Below are 18,201 nucleotides of genomic sequence, written 5' to 3' on the forward strand. Positions count from 1 at the left end.
GTGCCTTTCCTGTTATGTGTGCCTGGTCCTCTAGCTTTTGCAGTAACCTCTTGTGAGGAACTGTGTCGAAAGCCTTCTTGCAGTCCAAAAATACGCAGTCGATCCACCCCTCTCTCTCTTGTCTTACTTCTGTCACCTTGTCATAAAACTCTAGTAGGTTTGTGACACAGGATTTTCCTTCCCTGAAACCGTGCTGGTTGTCAATTATACACTTGTTTCTTTCCAGGTGCCCCACCACTCTCCTCCTGATGATCTTCTCCATGACCTTGCATACTATACACGTTAGTGATACAGGTCTGTAGTTTAGTGCCTCATGTCTGTCTCCCTTTTTAAAAATTGGGACTACATTTGCCATTTTCCATACCTCAGGGAGTTGCCTAGTTTCAAATGATGTGTTGAAGATCTTTGTTAATGGCTCACACAATATTTCTGCTCCCTCTTTAAGGACCCATGGAGAGATGTTGTCTGGTCCCACCGCCTTTGAGGTGTCAAGTTCGCATAGCAGCTTCTTCACCTCCTCCTTGGTTATATGTACCTCATCCAGCACTTGCTGGTGTGCCCCCCTGTTCTGATTTCTTGGAGTCCTACTGGTTTCCACTGTAAATACCTCTTTAAATCTTGTGTTGAGCTCCTGACAAACCTCTCGGTCGTTTCTTGTGAATTCCCCATCACCCTTCCTCAGTCTGATTACCTGGTCCTTGACTGTTGTTTTCCTCCTGATGTGGCTGTACAACAGCTTCGGGTCAGTCTTTACTTTTGATGCTATGTCATTTTCATATTGTCTCTGAGCCTCCCTTCTTATCTGTGCATATTCGTTTCTGGCTCTTCGGCTGATTTCTTTATTTTCCTGAGTTCTCTGTCTTCTGTACCTTTTCCATTCTCTAGTACACCTAGTTTTTGCCTCCCTACACCTTTGGGTGAACCAAGGACTCGTTCTGTTCTTCCCATTATTTCTGTTTCCCTTGGGAACAAACCTCTCCTCTGCCTCCTTGCATTTTGTTGCTACATAGTCCATCATTTCTTGTACTGGTTTTCCTGTCAGTTCCCTCTCCCACTGAATGTCTTGAAGGAAGTTCCTCATGCCTGAGTAGTTCCTCCTTTTGTAGTTTGGTTTTTCCCAGCCTATTCCTGCTACTCTCTCCACTTGGAGCTCAACTATGTAGTCGAAGCACAGAACCACATGATCACTAGCTCCCAGGGGCCTTTCATACATGATACCCTCGATGTCCGAACTACTCATGGTGTACTCACCTATTTGTACTCACCTATTTGTGGTTGCAGGGGTCGAGTCACAGCTCCTGGCCCCGCCTCTTCGCTGATTGCTACTAGGTCCTCTCTCTCCCTGCCCCATGAGCTCTATCATACCTCGCCTTAAAACTATGTATGGTTCCTGCTTCCACCACATCACTTTCTAGGCTATTCCATGGCCTGACTACTCTATGACTGAAGAAATACTTCCTAACATCCCTTTGATTCATCTGAGTCTTCAACTTCCAATTGTGACCTCTTGTGTCTGTGTCCCATCTCTGGAACATCCCGTCTTTGTCCACCTCGTCTATTCCGCGCAGTATTTTATATGTCGTTATCATGTCTCCCCTGACCCTCCTGGCCTCCAGTGTCGTCAGGCCGATTTCCCTCAACCTTTCTTCATAGGACAATCCCCGTAGCTCTGGGACTAGTCTTGTTGCAAACCTTTGCACTTTCTCTAATTTCTTGACGTGCTTGACTAGGTGTGGATTCCAAACTGGTGCTGCATACTCCAGTATGGGCCTGACGTAGATGGTGTACAGAGTCTTAAACGAATCCTTACTGAGGTATCGGAACGCTATCCGTAGGTTTGCCAGGCGCCCGTATGCTGCAGCAGTTATCTGATTGATGTGCGCCTCAGGAGATATGCTCGGTGTTATACTCACCCCCAGATCTTTTTTCTTGAGTGAGGTTTGCAGTCTTTGGCCATCTAAACTATATTGTGTCTGCGGTCTTCTTTGCCCTTCCCCAATCTTCATGACTTTGCATTTGGCAGGGTTAAATTCAAGGAGCCAGTTGCTGGACCAGGCTTGTAGCCTGTCCAGATCTCTTTGTAGTCCTGCCTGATCCTCGTGTGTGTACTCACCTAATTGTACTCACCTAATTGTGGCTGCAGGGGTCGAGACTCAGCTCTTGGCCCCGCCTCTTCACTGATCGCTACTGGGTCCTCTCTCTCTCTGCTTCCTGAGCTTTGTCATACCTCTTCTTAAAACTATGTATGGTTCCTGCCTCCACTACTTCACTTGCTAGGTATTCCACTTGCTGACAACTCTATGACTGAAGAAATACTTCCTAACGTCCCTGTGACTCGTCTGAGTCTTCAGCTTCCAGTTGTGACCCCTTGTCCCTGTGTCCCCTCTCTGGAACATCCTATCTCTGTCCATCTTGTCTATTCCCCGCAGTATCTTGTATGTCGTTATCATGTCTCCCCTGACCCTTCTGTCCTCCAGTGTCGTCAGTCCGATTTCCCTTAACCTTTCCTCTTACGACATTTCCCTGAGCTCTGGGACTAGCCTTGTTGCAAACCTTTGTACTTTCTCTAGCTTCTTGACGTGCTTGACCAGGTGTGGGTTCCAGAATGGTGCTGCATACTCCAGTATGGGCCTAACATACACAGTGTACAGTGTCTTGTACGATTCCTTATTAAGGTATCGGAACGCTATTCTCAGGTTTGCCAGGCGCCCGTATGCTGCAGCAGTGTGTGTGTGTGTGTGTGTGTGTGTGTGTGTGTGTGTGTGTGTGTGTGTGTGTGGGTCAGGTTGTCAAGGCTGCGTGGGACAGCCTCCCTGACCACAATTTCACCACCACAACAAGTAACTTCCTCACTCACTACCGCCCGGCTCCGGCTGGGTTACAAGTATCTTTGGCAGGTTAAATCACCACCACCAGATGTAGACCAAACGAAATGTAAACTTTGCCAGATGGACTATTGTCACACCCTGCGTCATTATGTACTGGAGTGTGATAAAATTAATGAATTTAGAAACAACTCACTCAGAAGTGTTCAAGAAATGGCTAAGTATTTTATCCACAGTGGTATATTACAGACCATTCTGGAGAAATACCCTGACTTTGCTAGCTGTAAATAAAGCATTACCACATATGTGCATGTGTGTGTGTGTGTGTGTGTATGTGTGTGTGTGTGTGTGTGTGTGTGTGTGTGTGTGTTTGTGTGTATGTGTATGAGTGTACTCACCTATTTGTACTCACCTATTTGTGGTTGCAGGGGTCGAGTCCTAGCTCCTGGCCCCGCCTCTTCACCGGTTGCTACTAGACCCTCTCTCTCCCCGCTCCATGAGCTTTATCAAACCTCGTCTTAAAACTGTGTATGGTTCCTGCCTCCACTACGTCATTTTCTAGGCTATTCCACTGCCTTACAACTCTATGACTGAAGAAATACTTCCTACTATCTCTCTGACTCATTTGTGTCTTCAACTTCCAATTGTGGCCTCTTGTTTCTGTGTCCCCTCCCTGGAACATCCTGTCTTTGTCCACCTTGTCTATTCCACGCAGTATTTTATATGTCGTTATCATGTCTCCCCTGACCCTCCTGTCCTCCAGTGTCGTCAGGCCGATTTCCCTTAATCTTTCTTCATAGGACATTCCCCTTAGCTCTGGAACTAACCTTGTCGCAAACCTTTGTACTTTCTCTAGTTTCTTGACGTGCTTTATCAAGTGCGGGTTCCAAACAGGTGCTGCATACTCCAGTATGGGCCTGACATACACGGTGTACAGTGTCTTGAATGATTCCTTACTAAGGTATCGGAATGCTGTTCTCAGGTTTGCCAGGCGCCCATATGCTGCAGCAGTTATCTGATTGATGTGTGCTTCCGGAGACATGCTCGGTGTTATACTCACCCCAAGATCTTTCTCCTTGAGTGAGGTTTGCAGTCTTTAGCCACCTAGCCTATACTCTGTGGTCTTCTGTGCCCTTCCCTTATCTTCATGACTTTGCATTTGGCAGGATTAAATTCGAGAAGCCATTTGCTGGACCAGGTGTCCAGTCTGTCCAGGTCTCTTTGAAGTCCTGCCTGGTCCTCATCAGATTTAATTCTCCTCATTAACTTCACATCATCTGCAAACAGGGACACTTCTGAGTCTAACCCTTCCATCATGTCGTTCACATATACCAAAAATAGCACTGGTCCTAGGACCGACCCCTGTGGGACCCCGCTCGTCACAGGTGCCCACTGTGATACATCATTACGTACCATGACTCGTTGTTGCCTCCCTGTCAGGTATTCTCTGATCCATTGCAGTGCCCTTCCTGTTATATGCGCCTGATGCTCTAGCTTCTGCACTAATCTCTTGTGAGGAACTGTGTCAAAGGCCTTCTTGCAGTCCAAGAAGATGCAATCAACCCACCCCTCTCTCTCTTGTCTTACTTCTGTTATTTTATCATAAAACTCCAGAAGGTTTGTGACACAGAATTTGCCTTCCGTGAATCCGTGCTGGTTGGCATTTATACTCCTGTTCCGTTCCAGGTGCTCCACCACTCTCCTCCTGATAATCTTCTCCATAATTTTGCATACTATACACGTCAATGACACAGGTCTATAGTTTAGTGCCTCTTTTCTGTCTCCTTTTTTGAAAATGGGAACTACATTTGCCGTCTTCCATACCTCAGGTAGTTGCCCAGTTTCCAGGGATGTGTTGAAGATTGTGGTAAGTGGCACGCACAACATATCTGCTCCCTCTCTAAGGACCCACGGAGAGATGTTGTCCGGTCCCATTGCCTTTGAGGTATCGATGTCCCTTAGCAGTTTCTTCGTGTGTGTGTGTGTGTGTGTGTGTGTGTGTGTGTGTGTGTGTGTGTGTGTCTGTGTGTGTGTGTGTGTGTGTGTGTGTGTGTGTGTGTGTGTGTGTGTGTGAGAGAGAGAGAGAGAGAGAGAGAGAGACTCAGCAATCAACATTTGCACCAATAACTCACTACAGTTGTGACCGGGTGTGGAAGTGTGAATTGCTCATTACTCTATAATTTGTTCATGATTGCAGCCATGTATAAACGTAAGTAACCATTCTTACAGTATTCATTACCTTTGTAACTTGTGAGTTCATTACCTTTGTAACTTGTGAGTTCATTACCTTGTACCTAGTTCAGCCATCAAAACTTTGGAGCCCGGTCCCTGGACCCATTGTGTACCTCTGTAATCTGTAAATACCTTTGTAACTTGTCATGATTGTGACTAGACCTACCTGGAGTTCATTACCTTTGTAAATTGTGAATTCATTACCTCTGTAACTTGCTCAGCTATCAAAACTTTGAGGCCCAGTCCCTGGACCCATTATGTACCTCTGTAATCTTTTGACTACCGCCCACAGGATGGGTATGGGGTGTATAACAAACATATTAAACTCACTCAGTTACACACCACGCTCCACTTCAGGAAGGACAGTGCTTGGCTGCCTTGATCCTGCTGAATGGCTCTTGATCCAAAGAATTTTTACATGGTCTCGTGCACCTCAGTTCCGTCTCTCAGACTCCTCCTGTCACTACTGTCAATTCCTCTCAGTATTTTGTACGTTGTAATCATATCACCATTGGTCCTTATGTCCTCCATTAATCTCTTCTCGTTCCTCATACCTCCTCAGCTCTGGGATTAGTCTCATTGCAAACCTTTGCACGTTTTCTAGCTTCTTGATATGTCTAGCAGGAGTGGGTTCCATGCTGGTGCTGCGTACTCCAGGACGGTCCTGACTACCAGGAGTGGGTTCCATGCTGGTGCTGCGTACTCCAGGATGGTCCTGACTAGCAGGAGTGGGTTCCATGCTGGTGCTGCGTGCTCCAGGATGGTCCTGACTAGCCGGAGTGGGTTCCATGCTGGTGCTGCGTACTCCAGGATGGTCCTAACTAGCAGGAGTGGGTTCCATGCTGGTGCTGCGTACTCCAGGATGGTCCTGACTAGCAGGTGTGGGTTCCATGCTGGTGCTGCGTGCTCCAGGATGGTCCTGACTAGCAGGAGTGGGTTCCATGCTGGTGCTGCGTGCTCCAGGATGGTCCTGACTAGCAGGAGTGGGTTCCATGCTGGTGCTGCGTACTCCAGGATGGTCCTAACTAGCAGGAGTGGGTTCCATGCTGGTGCTGCGTACTCCAGGATGGTCCTGACTAGCAGGTGTGGGTTCCATGCTGGTGCTGCGTGCTCCAGCATGGTCCTGACTAGCAGGAGTGGGTTCCATGCTGGTGCTGCGTACTCCAGGATGGTCCTAACTAGCAGGAGTGGGTTTCATGCTGGTGCTGCGTACTCCAAGATGGTCCTGACTAGCAGGAGTGGGTTCCATGCTGGTGCTGCGTACTCCAAGATGGTCCTGACTAGCAGGAGTGGGTTCCATGCTGGTGCTGCATACTCCAGGATGGTCCTGACTAGCAGGTGTGGGTTCCATGGTGGTGCTACGTACTCCAGGATGGTCCTGACTAGCAGGAGTGGGTTCCATGCTGGTGCTGCGTACTCCAGGATGGTCCTGACTAGCAGGTGTGGGTTCCATGCTGGTTCTGTGTACTCCAGGATGGTCCTGACTAGCAGGTGTGGGTTCCATGCTGGTGCTGCGTACTCCAGGTTGGTCTGGACACATACCGAAGGTCCTCACAAGCGAACTATGTCAACAAACTTAAACAATCCTAAACCATTGCAACTTAATAATAAAAGAGAGACTGGCAGAATGGATATCACTACTGAGGAGACGAACAAAAATTTACAATAAGAAGCATGATTGCAAACCACTTGTATTCCCAAAAGCTGCACAATCCAGGGTAACGTGGGTTCAGAGCAGGTCGCCTACGCCTCTCGCAACTACTGGTTCACTAATGATATGGTCTTGGATCCACTGGAAGAAAAACAGAACGCATATGTAATATACACAGACTTTGCAAAAGCCTCTGATGCGATCATGGCGTAATAGCGCACAAAATAAGTGCTAAACTAATAACTGGCAAAGTGAGAGAGGGATCTTCAACTTTCTAACCAATCGAACACAAAGAGTAATGGTAAACAGAGTTAAATTGAAAGCTACTATAGTGAAGAGGTGTGTTCCACAAGGCACAGTACTCGCACCCATCCTGTTCCGCATCCTCATGTCAGACATAGACAAAGGTGTAATCCACAGCACAGTGTCATCCTTGTAGACGATACTAGGATCTGCATGAGGCTGGAGCTGGACAGGTACTTCAAGTCGGTGCAGGATCAGCCGGGCTGTGGTTCGTTGGACTACGTGTGGCCAGCAGTAACAGCCTGGTTGATAGACACTGAACTACCGGGAGGCCTGGTGGTGGTCCGAGCCGGGGAGGGGGGCGTTGATCCCCGGAATACCCTCCAGGTAGACCGTCACTACAACAATATACAAATAACACGCTGTAGAAGGCAGAAACGCTTTTGAAACCTCATACAAGGAAATTATTGCGAAATTTCTGTTTTATCACCTGTCATAGAACACACACATACACACCAAGGACCAGGAGCTGCGAAATGGACACCTGTAACCACAGACAGGTAAGTACACACACACACACACACACACGGAATACTAATATTACCGCTACTCTGTTACAAAGATCACTGTACAAGGACATCTCTCTCTCTCTCTCTCTCTCTGTACATACCTTGCAGTTATATATTATATATATGTATATATATATATATATATATATATATATATATATATATATATATATATATATATATATATATATATATATATATATATATATATATATATATATATATATATTATTATTATTATTATTAACACATCGGTCGTTTCTCACCAAGGACCAAGGCAGGGTGGCCCGAAAAAGAAAAATTTTCATCATCATTCACTCCGTCACTGTCTTGCCAGAAGGGTGCTTTACACTACAGTTTATAAAACTGCAACATTAACACCCCTCCTTCAGAGTACAAACACTGTACTTCCCATCTCCAGGACTCAAGTCCGGCCTGCTGGTTTCCCTGAATCCCTTCATAAATGTTACCTTGCTTACACTCCAACAGCACGTCAAGTCCTAAAAACCATTTGTCTCCATTTGCTCCTATCTAACACGCTCAAGCAGGCTTGCTGGAAGTCCAAGACCCTCGCACACAAAACCTCCTTTACCCCCATCCTTCCAACCTTTCCGAGGTCGACCCCTACCCCACTTTCCTTCCACTACAGATTTATACACTCTCGAAGTCATTCTATTTTGTTCCAACCTCTCTACATGTCCAAACCATCTCAATAACCCATCCTCAGGCCTCTGGATAATAGTTTTGGCAATCCCACAACTCCTCCTTATCTCCAAATTACAGATTCTCTGCATTATATTCACACCACACATTGCCCTCAGGCATGATATCTCCACTGCATCTCCACTGTCTCCAGCCTTCTCCTTGTTGCAACATTCACCACCAATGCCTCATCCATACAAGAGCGTCAGTACAACTATACTCTCATACATTCCCCTCTTTGCTTTCATGGATAAAGTTCATTGTCTCCATAGTCTCCTCAGTGCACCACTCTCTTTTTTTTTTCCCTCGTCAATTCTATGATTCACCTCATCATTCATAGACCCATCTGCAAACACGTCCATTCCTAAATATCTGAATACATTCACCTCCTCCATACTCTCCTCCTCCAATCTGATATTCAATCTTCCGTTACCTAATTTTTGTTGTTATTCTCATCACCTTACTCTTTCCTGTATTCACTTTCAATTTTCTTCTTTTACATACCCTACCAAACTCATCCACCAACCTCTGCAATTTCTCTACAGAATTTCCCAAAAGCACAGTGTCATCAGCAAAGAGCAATTGTGACAACTCCCCCTTTGTGTTAGACTCTTTATATTTTAACCCCACAGAACTGCTAAATGCCTCAAATGATGTAGTGGAAGTTTTAGCAGTAAAGGTCGAGAACCAAAACCTAATCATTGTGGTAGTCTACAAGCCTCCGGATGCAACATCCCAGCAATTCCAGGAACAGCTGTTAAAAATTGACCACTGTCTGGAAAATCTTCCAGCTCCTGCACCCAACATCTTGCTCCTGGGGGATTTCAACTTAAGGCACCTAAAATGGAGGAATATAGCAAATAATATTGTTGCAGTAATATCACCAGGAGGCAGCTCTGATGAAAACTCACACTCACACGAGCTTTTAAATCTCTGCACAAAATTCAATTTAAACCAGCAAATAATAGAGCCTACTAGACTGGAGAATACACTAGACCTCATCTTCACTAACAATGATGATCTGATAAGAAATGTCACCATATCAAAAACAATATACTCAGATCACAACATAATTGAGGTTCAGACAGGTATGCGTGGAGCCCCAGACCGACATAATGAGACTAGTCACGAGGGAGCATCACCAAATTCAACTTCAATAACAAAAACATAAAGTGGGGCCAAGTAAACCAAGTCCTAACCGACATAAGCTGGGAAGATATACTAAGCAACACAGACCCCAACTTATGCCTAGAACAGATTAACTTGGTGGCACTCGATGTATGCACAAGGCTTATTCCCCTAAGAAAAAGGAGGAGTAAAATAGAAAGAGACAGGTGCTCCCTTTACAGGCGAAGGAAAAGAATAACAGAGCGGCTAAAAGAGGTCAATATATCTGAAATGCGTAGGGAGACACTGGTCAGAGAAATAGCAAGCATCGAACTTAAGCTAAAGGAATCTTATAGGAGTCAGGAATCGCGGGAAGAACTAGAAGCCATAAATGAAATCGAAAGAAACCCAAAGTATTTCTTCTCCTATGCCAAATCAAAGTCGAGAACAACGTCCAGTATTGGGCCCCTATTTAAACAAGATGGGTCCTACACAGATGACAGCAAGGAAATGAGTGAGCTACTCAAGTCCCAATATGACTCAGTTTTTAGCAAAGCCGCTAACCAGACTGAGAGTCGAAGATCAAAATTATTTTTTTATGAGAGAGCCACAGAATTTGGTTAACACAAGCCTATCCGATGTTATCCTGACGCCAAATGACTTCGAACAGGCGATAAATGACATGCCCATGCACTCTGCCCAGGGCCAGACTCATGGAACTCCGTGTTCATCAAGAACTGCAAGAAGCCCCTATCACGAGCCTTTTCCATCCTATGGAGAGGGAGCATGGACACGGGGGTCGTCCCACAGTTACTAAAAGCAACAGACATAGCCCCACTCCACAAAGGGGGCAGTAAAGCAACAGCAAAGAACTACAGACCGATAGCACTAACGTCCCATATCATAAAAATCTTTGAAAGGGTCCTAAGAAGCAAGATCACCACCCATCTAGAAACCCATCAGTTACACAACCCAGGGCAACATGGGTTTAGAGCAGGTCGCTCCTGTCTGTCTCAACTATTGGATCACTACGACAAGGTCCTAAATGCACTAGAAGACAAAAAGAATGCAGATGTAATATATACAGACTTTGCAAAAGCCTTCGACAAGTGTGACCATGGCGTAATAGCGCACAAAATGCGTGCTAAAGGAATAACAGGAAAAGTCGGTCGATGGATCTATAATTTCCTCACTAATAGAACACATAGAGTAGTCGTCAACAGAGTAAAGTCCGAGGCAGCTACGGTGAAAAGCTCTGTTCCACAAGGCACAGTACTCGCTCCCATCTTGTTCCTCATCCTCATATCCGACATAGACAAGGATGTCAGCCACAGCACCGTGTCTTCCTTTGCAGATGACATCCGAATCTGCATGACAGTGTCTTCCATTGCAGACACTGCAAGGCTCCAGGCGGACATCAACCAAATCTTTCAGTGGGCTGCAGAAAACAATATGAAGTTCAACGATGAGAAATTTCAATTACTCAGATATGGTAAACACAAGGAAATTAAATCTTCATCAGAGTACAAAACAAATTCTGGCCACAAAATAGAGCGAAACACCAACGTCAAAGACCAGGGAGTGATCAGATCATGTCGGAGGATCTCACCTTCAAGGACCATAACACTGTATCAATCGCATCTGCTAGAAAAATGACAGGATGGATAATGAGAACCTTCAAAACTAGGGAGGCCAAGCCCATGATGACACTCTTCAGGTCACTTGTTCTATCTAGGCTGGAATATTGCTGCACACTAACAGCACCTTTCAAGGCAGGTGAAATTGCTGACCTAGAAAATGTACAGAGAACTTTCACGGCGCGCATAACGGAGATAAAACACCTCAATTACTGGGAGCGCTTGAGGTTCCTAAACCTGTATTCCCTGGAACGCAGGTGGGAGAGATACATGATTATATACACCTGGAAAATCCTAGAGGGACTAGTACCGAACTTGCACACGAAAATCACTCACTACGAAAGCAAAAGACTTGGCAGACGATGCAACATCCCCCCAATGAAAAGCAGGGGTGTCAGTAGCACGTTAAGAGACCATACAATAAGTGTCAGGGGCCCAAGACTGTTCAACTGCCTCCCAGCATACATAAGGGGGATTACCAACAGACCCCTGGCAGTCTTCAAGCTGGCACTGGACAAGCACCTAAAGTCGGTTCCTGATCAGCCGGGCTGTGGCTCGTACGTTGGTTTGCGTGCAGCCAGCAGCAACAGCCTGGTTGATCAGGCTCTGATCCACCAGGAGGCCTGGTCACAGACCGGGCCGCGGGGGCGTTGACCCCCGGAACTCTCTCCAGGTAAACTCCAGGTATAATATATATATATATATATGTATAATATATATATATATATATATATATATATATCAAACACTGAGGAACACTACCATCATGAAAATTTGTGTAATCTGCAGCAATAGTAACAAGTCGAGCTTCACCTGGGTTACATGCAATCTCTGGGGCAAATGGTCCCATGGGACTTGTGTAAATTTTCAGAAATTGACCACTAATGATATTAAGTCAGGAAAATGTTTTTGGGTGTGCCGAAGCAAAGGGCAACTGTGGGAGAATATTACATCTATACTAAAAGACAAGAACACCAACAAAAACATATCCTTCTTAGAAAACCTGACAGTTATGTATAACAGTTGGGAAAATAATAATAATATTATTAATAATATTAATATCTTTATTCCTACAAATACATGTACAAGGTATACAGACCATAGCTAACATCAATGACATACTACTATATAGAAAGTCACTTGTTTTGCTGAGCATTTCAGAGAAATTAGGTCAGTATTGTCCCTGGATGCCACCCATGGGCCACAGAAAACAATTTGAAGTTCAATAGTGAGAAATTTCAATTACTCTCATATGGAAAACATGAAGAAATTAAAACTATATCGGAGTATAAAACAAATTCCAGCCACACATTAGAACGAAAAACTAATGTAAAAGACCTGGGTGTGATAATGTCAAAGGATCTCACCTTCAAAGACAACAACATTGTATCTACCGCATCTACTAGAAAAATGACAGAATGGATAATGAGAACCTTCAAAACTAGGGATGCCAAGCCCATGATGACACTCTTCAGGTCACTTGTTCTATCTAGGCTGGAATATTGTTGCACACTAACAGCACCTTTCAAGGCAGGTGAAATTGCTGACCAAGAAAATGTACAGAGAACCTTCATGGTACACATAACAGCGATAAAACACCTCAGTTACTGGTAACGCTTGAAGTTCCTCAACCTGTACTCCCTGGAATGCAGGCGGGAGAGATACATGATTATATACACTTGGAAAATCCTAGAGGGACTAGTACCAAACTTGCTTACAAAAATCACTCCCTATGAAAGCAGAAAACTTGGCAGACGATGCAACATCCCCCCAATGAAAAGCAGGGGTGTCACTAGCATGATAAGAGACAACACAATAAGTGTCAGGGGTCCAAGACTGTTTAACTGCCTCCCAGCATACGTAAGCGGGATTACCAATAGACCCCTGGCTGTCTTCAAGAAAGCACTGGACAGGCACCTAATGTCAGTACCTGACCAACCGGGCTACGGTTCGTACGTCAGCTTGTGTGTGGCCAACAGTAATGTGGAAAATATTTTAATTTTCCGAAACTATAGTGCCTAATAGGTGTTTAATGTGTCGATATGGCTCAAAAATGAATTTGAAAATAGGATAGAACCAAGAGTTCCCTTTGCGCCTGCGCAGATGTGCGGGGGTAGAGGTCGACTCGGGGTATGGGAGAGGCGGCAGTGTTTTGAATGGGTTTAAGAGGCTGTGAAAACATGGGACCAGGAAATTGGCATTCAAGGCGGCCTAAGAATTAATATGGGCCTCACTTCATAATAGGAAGTGTCGTGACTGTCCCTGGTGAAGAGTGAGGGAACGTGATTGATGGCACCGCTGTAAATAAGGTGGTAAAATGAGTGAATAATGGTAGGACCGGTGGTGACTGGCGCGTCGCCATGGACTGTGTCCCGGGGAAAAATACCCGTGATTTAATCATCACTCATCGGTCTCAAATCTTAATGGAGTGGCCTCCAATGTGTATAATAATCCATACCCCCGGCCGGGATTGAACCCGCGGTCATAGAGTCTCAAAACTCCAGCCCGTCGCGCTAGCCACTAGACCAGCTAGCCACAATAAGATTCATCCAACTAGGTATATTTCTACACCTATGGTGTAGAAATATACCTAGTTGGATGAATCTTATTGTGGCTAGCTGGTCTAGTGGTTAGCGCGACGGGCTGGAGTTTTGAGACTCTATGACCGCGGGTTCAATCCCGGCCGGGGGTATGGTTTATTTGCAATCGTGTCATTACGATTTCTTAAGTCATGTATAATAATTATGAGACATTAAACCGTCTTGTAAATCGTAATGTAATCAGTGATAATAACACTAAGTTAAGGAATCGTTGAAGCGATATAAGCTGCCGTTCCCAGAGTGTGTGTGCACATGTTTACCTCGTTGTTCCAGTCCCGAGGATAGTGAAGGTTTTATGGAGTCACGACTTCTAAACCGGGACAAACCGTCGGATACCTCGTCCTGCTGGAGTAAGAACCGTGTCGGTGTAGCAGGACATCGAAATGAGATGGTGAATGGAGGAAATAAGGAGTATCAATCACCCACAGTTAAGTAACCCTTCTAGTTATAGCAGACTGATACTGGCCGGTTAGGTATGTGGTAATTGGATAGGTTATGAGTGATCCAGCTACATCAAGTGACCACCAGAGAATATCTGGTAAGTGGTGAGATTATGTACAAGTGTTTTTCCTTGATGGATATATCCATGTGTAACCTACCCCCCTCCCTTCATTCAGTTACACTAATATAATCTATACAGTCCACAATTAATTAGTAGCACCATACTTGTGGGTGCTATCCAATCCATACTGGTCTCGGATAGATATGGATAAGATTGTGAGGTCGAAGGAACCACCAGCCGTGACCAGGGGTGGTTAAGTTTTCTCACATGTCTACACGGGGTGACTACGGTAAACAATAAGGTTGTCTCCCAATGAGTTTACTTGTATGCATGTAATGTTGAGGTACATAAAGGTAATCACCCTAGAAAATTTTCCATAAGTAACAGCCTGGTTGATTAGGCCCTGTTCCACCATGAGGCCTGGCCACAGACTGGACCACAGGGGCGTTGATCCCCGAAACCCTCTCCAGGTATACACCAGCAGACTAACACCCAGGTACCCATTTTAAACTGATGGGTGAACAGGGATATCAGGTGTCTTACGGAAACACGTCCCAACAGTGTCCCAGCCGTACCGGAGATTCGGACTCCTGACCTCAGTGTATGAGCTGAGTGCGCTGGCGATCGAGCTACGGAAGTATGTCAGATGGAGCTGTCACCCCTGGTCCTGTCTTGGAGAACAGTACTGCAGCCAGCAGTAACAGCCTGGTTGATCAGGCTCTGATCCACCAGGAGGCCTGGTCACAGACCGGGCCGTGGGGGCGTTGACCCCCGGAACTCTCTCCAGGTAAACTCCAGGTATGAATACAGACATGAGAATGCACTAGATGGTGCTGGTGCTGTCTTGGAAAACAGCTTACACATTGAGGTCCGGGGATCGGTCCCCGTTATGGCTGGAAAACATTAGGACGAGTTTCCATAAGACACTTGCTGTCCAGTTCACCCATCAATAAAGTAGATACCTGGGTGTTAGTCGACTGGTGTGCGTTGCATCCTGGGAACAAAATTGACCTAATTTGCCCGAAATGGGCTTTCTGTATAGTAGTGCCACTGATGTCAGCTAGGCCTGTATACTTTGCACAAATACTTGTAAAAATAAATATTATTATTATTATTATTATTATTATTATTATTATTATTATTATTATTATTATTATTATTATTATTATTATTAGTTATTATTATTATTATTATTATTATTATTATTATTATTATTATTATTATTATTATTATTATTATGTGAATCTTGGTTACTGTAGATGTGGACTTTGGTCACCTCACACGAGTTCAGTAATCGGCTTACCAGTAAAACCGTAAAATATCCGCAAACTGGAAAAAAAATGGAGCTGATAAGATAAGATGTATAGCGGCCCTCCAGCCATGAGCCCAGCGGGCACAATAAGACGAGGACAAACGTACCAGAGAGAAGAGGCGAGAGCAAGACGTCCGCACCACCAAGGCTGTCGCAGGCTTCCAGAGTGCCTAGGCTGTCGCAGGCTTCCAGGGTGCCTTGCTGCTGTTGTTGGAGGTTTGGAAGGCTACTAAACCTTTCCGCTTATTGAACCCTCCTCTCTAGGAGTACGGGAAAAATATAGCTTCTAAATCTGGACTAATTTATTCATGTATAAGTACACATAAATACAGTTACATAAATTATCATACACAGCAGCATATGTGTGGATTACCCACCAGGATAACCCAAGAAAGTCAGACGAAGTGACTTATTTCCATTGAGATCCTTGGAAATGAAAGTTTTTTTTTTTTTTTTTTTAAAGAGAGAAAAGGGAGCAATATGCTTCCATTATCCTACTATCCAATCTATCCTTACATTACCTACGCTATTTGTGCTTGGGGATCCACTGCAGCCAATCACCTTAAGCCAATAATAACTCAACAAAAACCGGCAGTACGGGTGATCACTCTTTCTACTGCCAGACAACACCACAACTGTTCCAAAGCCTAAACCTACTCAATATAAATAACTCTTACTACTGTTCTTACTACATACACAGGACAATAGACTCTAATATTAATCCTGGCCTGAAACACTCTTTTTGATAGTTGCCACAGAACTCACGGGCATAATTCTTGACAAACATCTCATTGATATTCTCCGTGTACTCACCTAATTGTGGTTGGAGTCCAGACTCAGCTCCTGGACCCGCCTCTTCACTGGTCACTACTAAATCCTCTCTCTCTCTGTTCCATGAAGTTTATCATACCTCGTCTTAAAACGATGTATGGTCCCTGCCTCCACTACATCACTTGTCATACTAATCCACTTCCTAACAACTCTGTGGCTGAAGAAATACTTACTAACATCCCTTTGACTCATCTGAATCTTCAGCTTCCAATTGTGACCCCTTGTTTCTGTGTCCCATCTCTGGAACATCTGTCTCTGTCCACCTTAATTATTCCTTGTAGTTTTTTGTATGTCGTTATCATGTCTCCCCTGACCCTCCTGTCCTCCAGTGTAATCAGGCCGATTTCTCTTAATCTTTCTTCGTAGGACATTCCCCTGAGCTCTGGAACTAACCTTGTTGCAAACCTTTGTACTTTCTCTAATTTCTTGACATGCTTGACGTTGGAAAAAATATGAAGGACAATTAAATATTACTCACCAAATTATGATCTTGATGACATATCTTACCTCCTCCCTATCGGTAGGTAAGTAATACTGGCCAATAAACAATTACGTTACTTGTTGTGTGAGAATTAAAACGGTGAGAGGCGAAAACTCGCTATTACCATCCTCGCTGTGTTCAATTAATCCCGTTAGCGCTGCGTCTCATTTTCTGTTATTATCAACATCAATGTGACAGTTATTTCACAGATCTGGACCTTCCCAGATGGCCAGATACACTGTCTCTTCGTTTATCCCGACGTTAAACAACTATGGAAAATTTTATAGGGGTGATTACTTGTACATACCTCAACATTACATGCATACGAGTAATCTCATTGGGAGACAACAACTATATTGTTTACCGTAGTCACCCCGTGTAGACATGTGAGAAAACTTAACAACCTCTGGTCACTGCAGGTGGCCTCTCGACCCTCACAATCTTATCCATATCTATCCGAGACCAGTATAAATTGGATAGCACCCTCAAGTACGGCGCTACTAATTAATTGTGGACTGTATAGATTATATTAGTTTAACTGAATAAGGGGGGGGGGTAGGTTACACATGGATACATCCATCAAGGAAAAACACTTGTACATAATCCCACCACTTACCAGATATTCTCTGGTGGTCACTTGATGTGGCTGGATCACCCATAACCTATCCAATTAAAACATACCTAACTGGCCAGTATCAGTCTGCTATAACTAGAAAGGTTACTTAACTGTGGGTGATTGATGCTCCTTATTTCCTCCATTCACCATCTCATTTCGATGTCCTGCTACACCGACACGGTTCTTATTCCAGCAGGACGAGGTATCCGTTGGTTTGTCCCAGTTTAGAAGTCGTGATTCCATAAAACTTCACTATCCTCGGGACGAGAACCATGCGTTCACTCGGAGCAAGGCGATTTATTTCACTTCCCGCATTCTCAACTTAATGTTATTATCACTGATTACATTGCCATTCACAAGACGATTTAACGTCTCATAATTATTATACACATTAGAGGTCACTCCATTAAGATCTGAGACCGATGAGTGAGGATTAACTCACGGGTAATTTCCCCTGGACACATTCCATGGCGGCGCACCCGTCACCCCCGGTCCTACTATTATCCACTCATTTTACCACTTTATTATGGTGGTCACGTAAGTCACGTTCCCTCACTCTTCACCAGGAACAGTTACGACACTTCCTATTAGGAAGTGAGGCCTATATTAATCCTTAGGCCGCCGTGTACGCCAATTTCCTGATCCCATGTTTTCACAGCCTCCTAACTACATTCAAAACACTGCCGCCAACCCATGCCCTGAGTCGACCTTTACCCCCTCGCACATCAGCGCAGGCGCAGGGCAAACCCGGTTGGTTCTATTCAAAATACAAATACATTTTGACCCAAATCAACACATTAAACACTTATTAGGCACTATAGCTTCGGAAATTAAATAATTTCCACAACAACATTGCCGATATCTTCTCTATCGGCTCCGATTACATGGGATTA

Source organism: Cherax quadricarinatus, chromosome 5, assembly GCF_038502225.1.
Source record: "Cherax quadricarinatus isolate ZL_2023a chromosome 5, ASM3850222v1, whole genome shotgun sequence".
Taxonomy (NCBI): Eukaryota; Metazoa; Arthropoda; class Malacostraca; order Decapoda; family Parastacidae; genus Cherax; species Cherax quadricarinatus.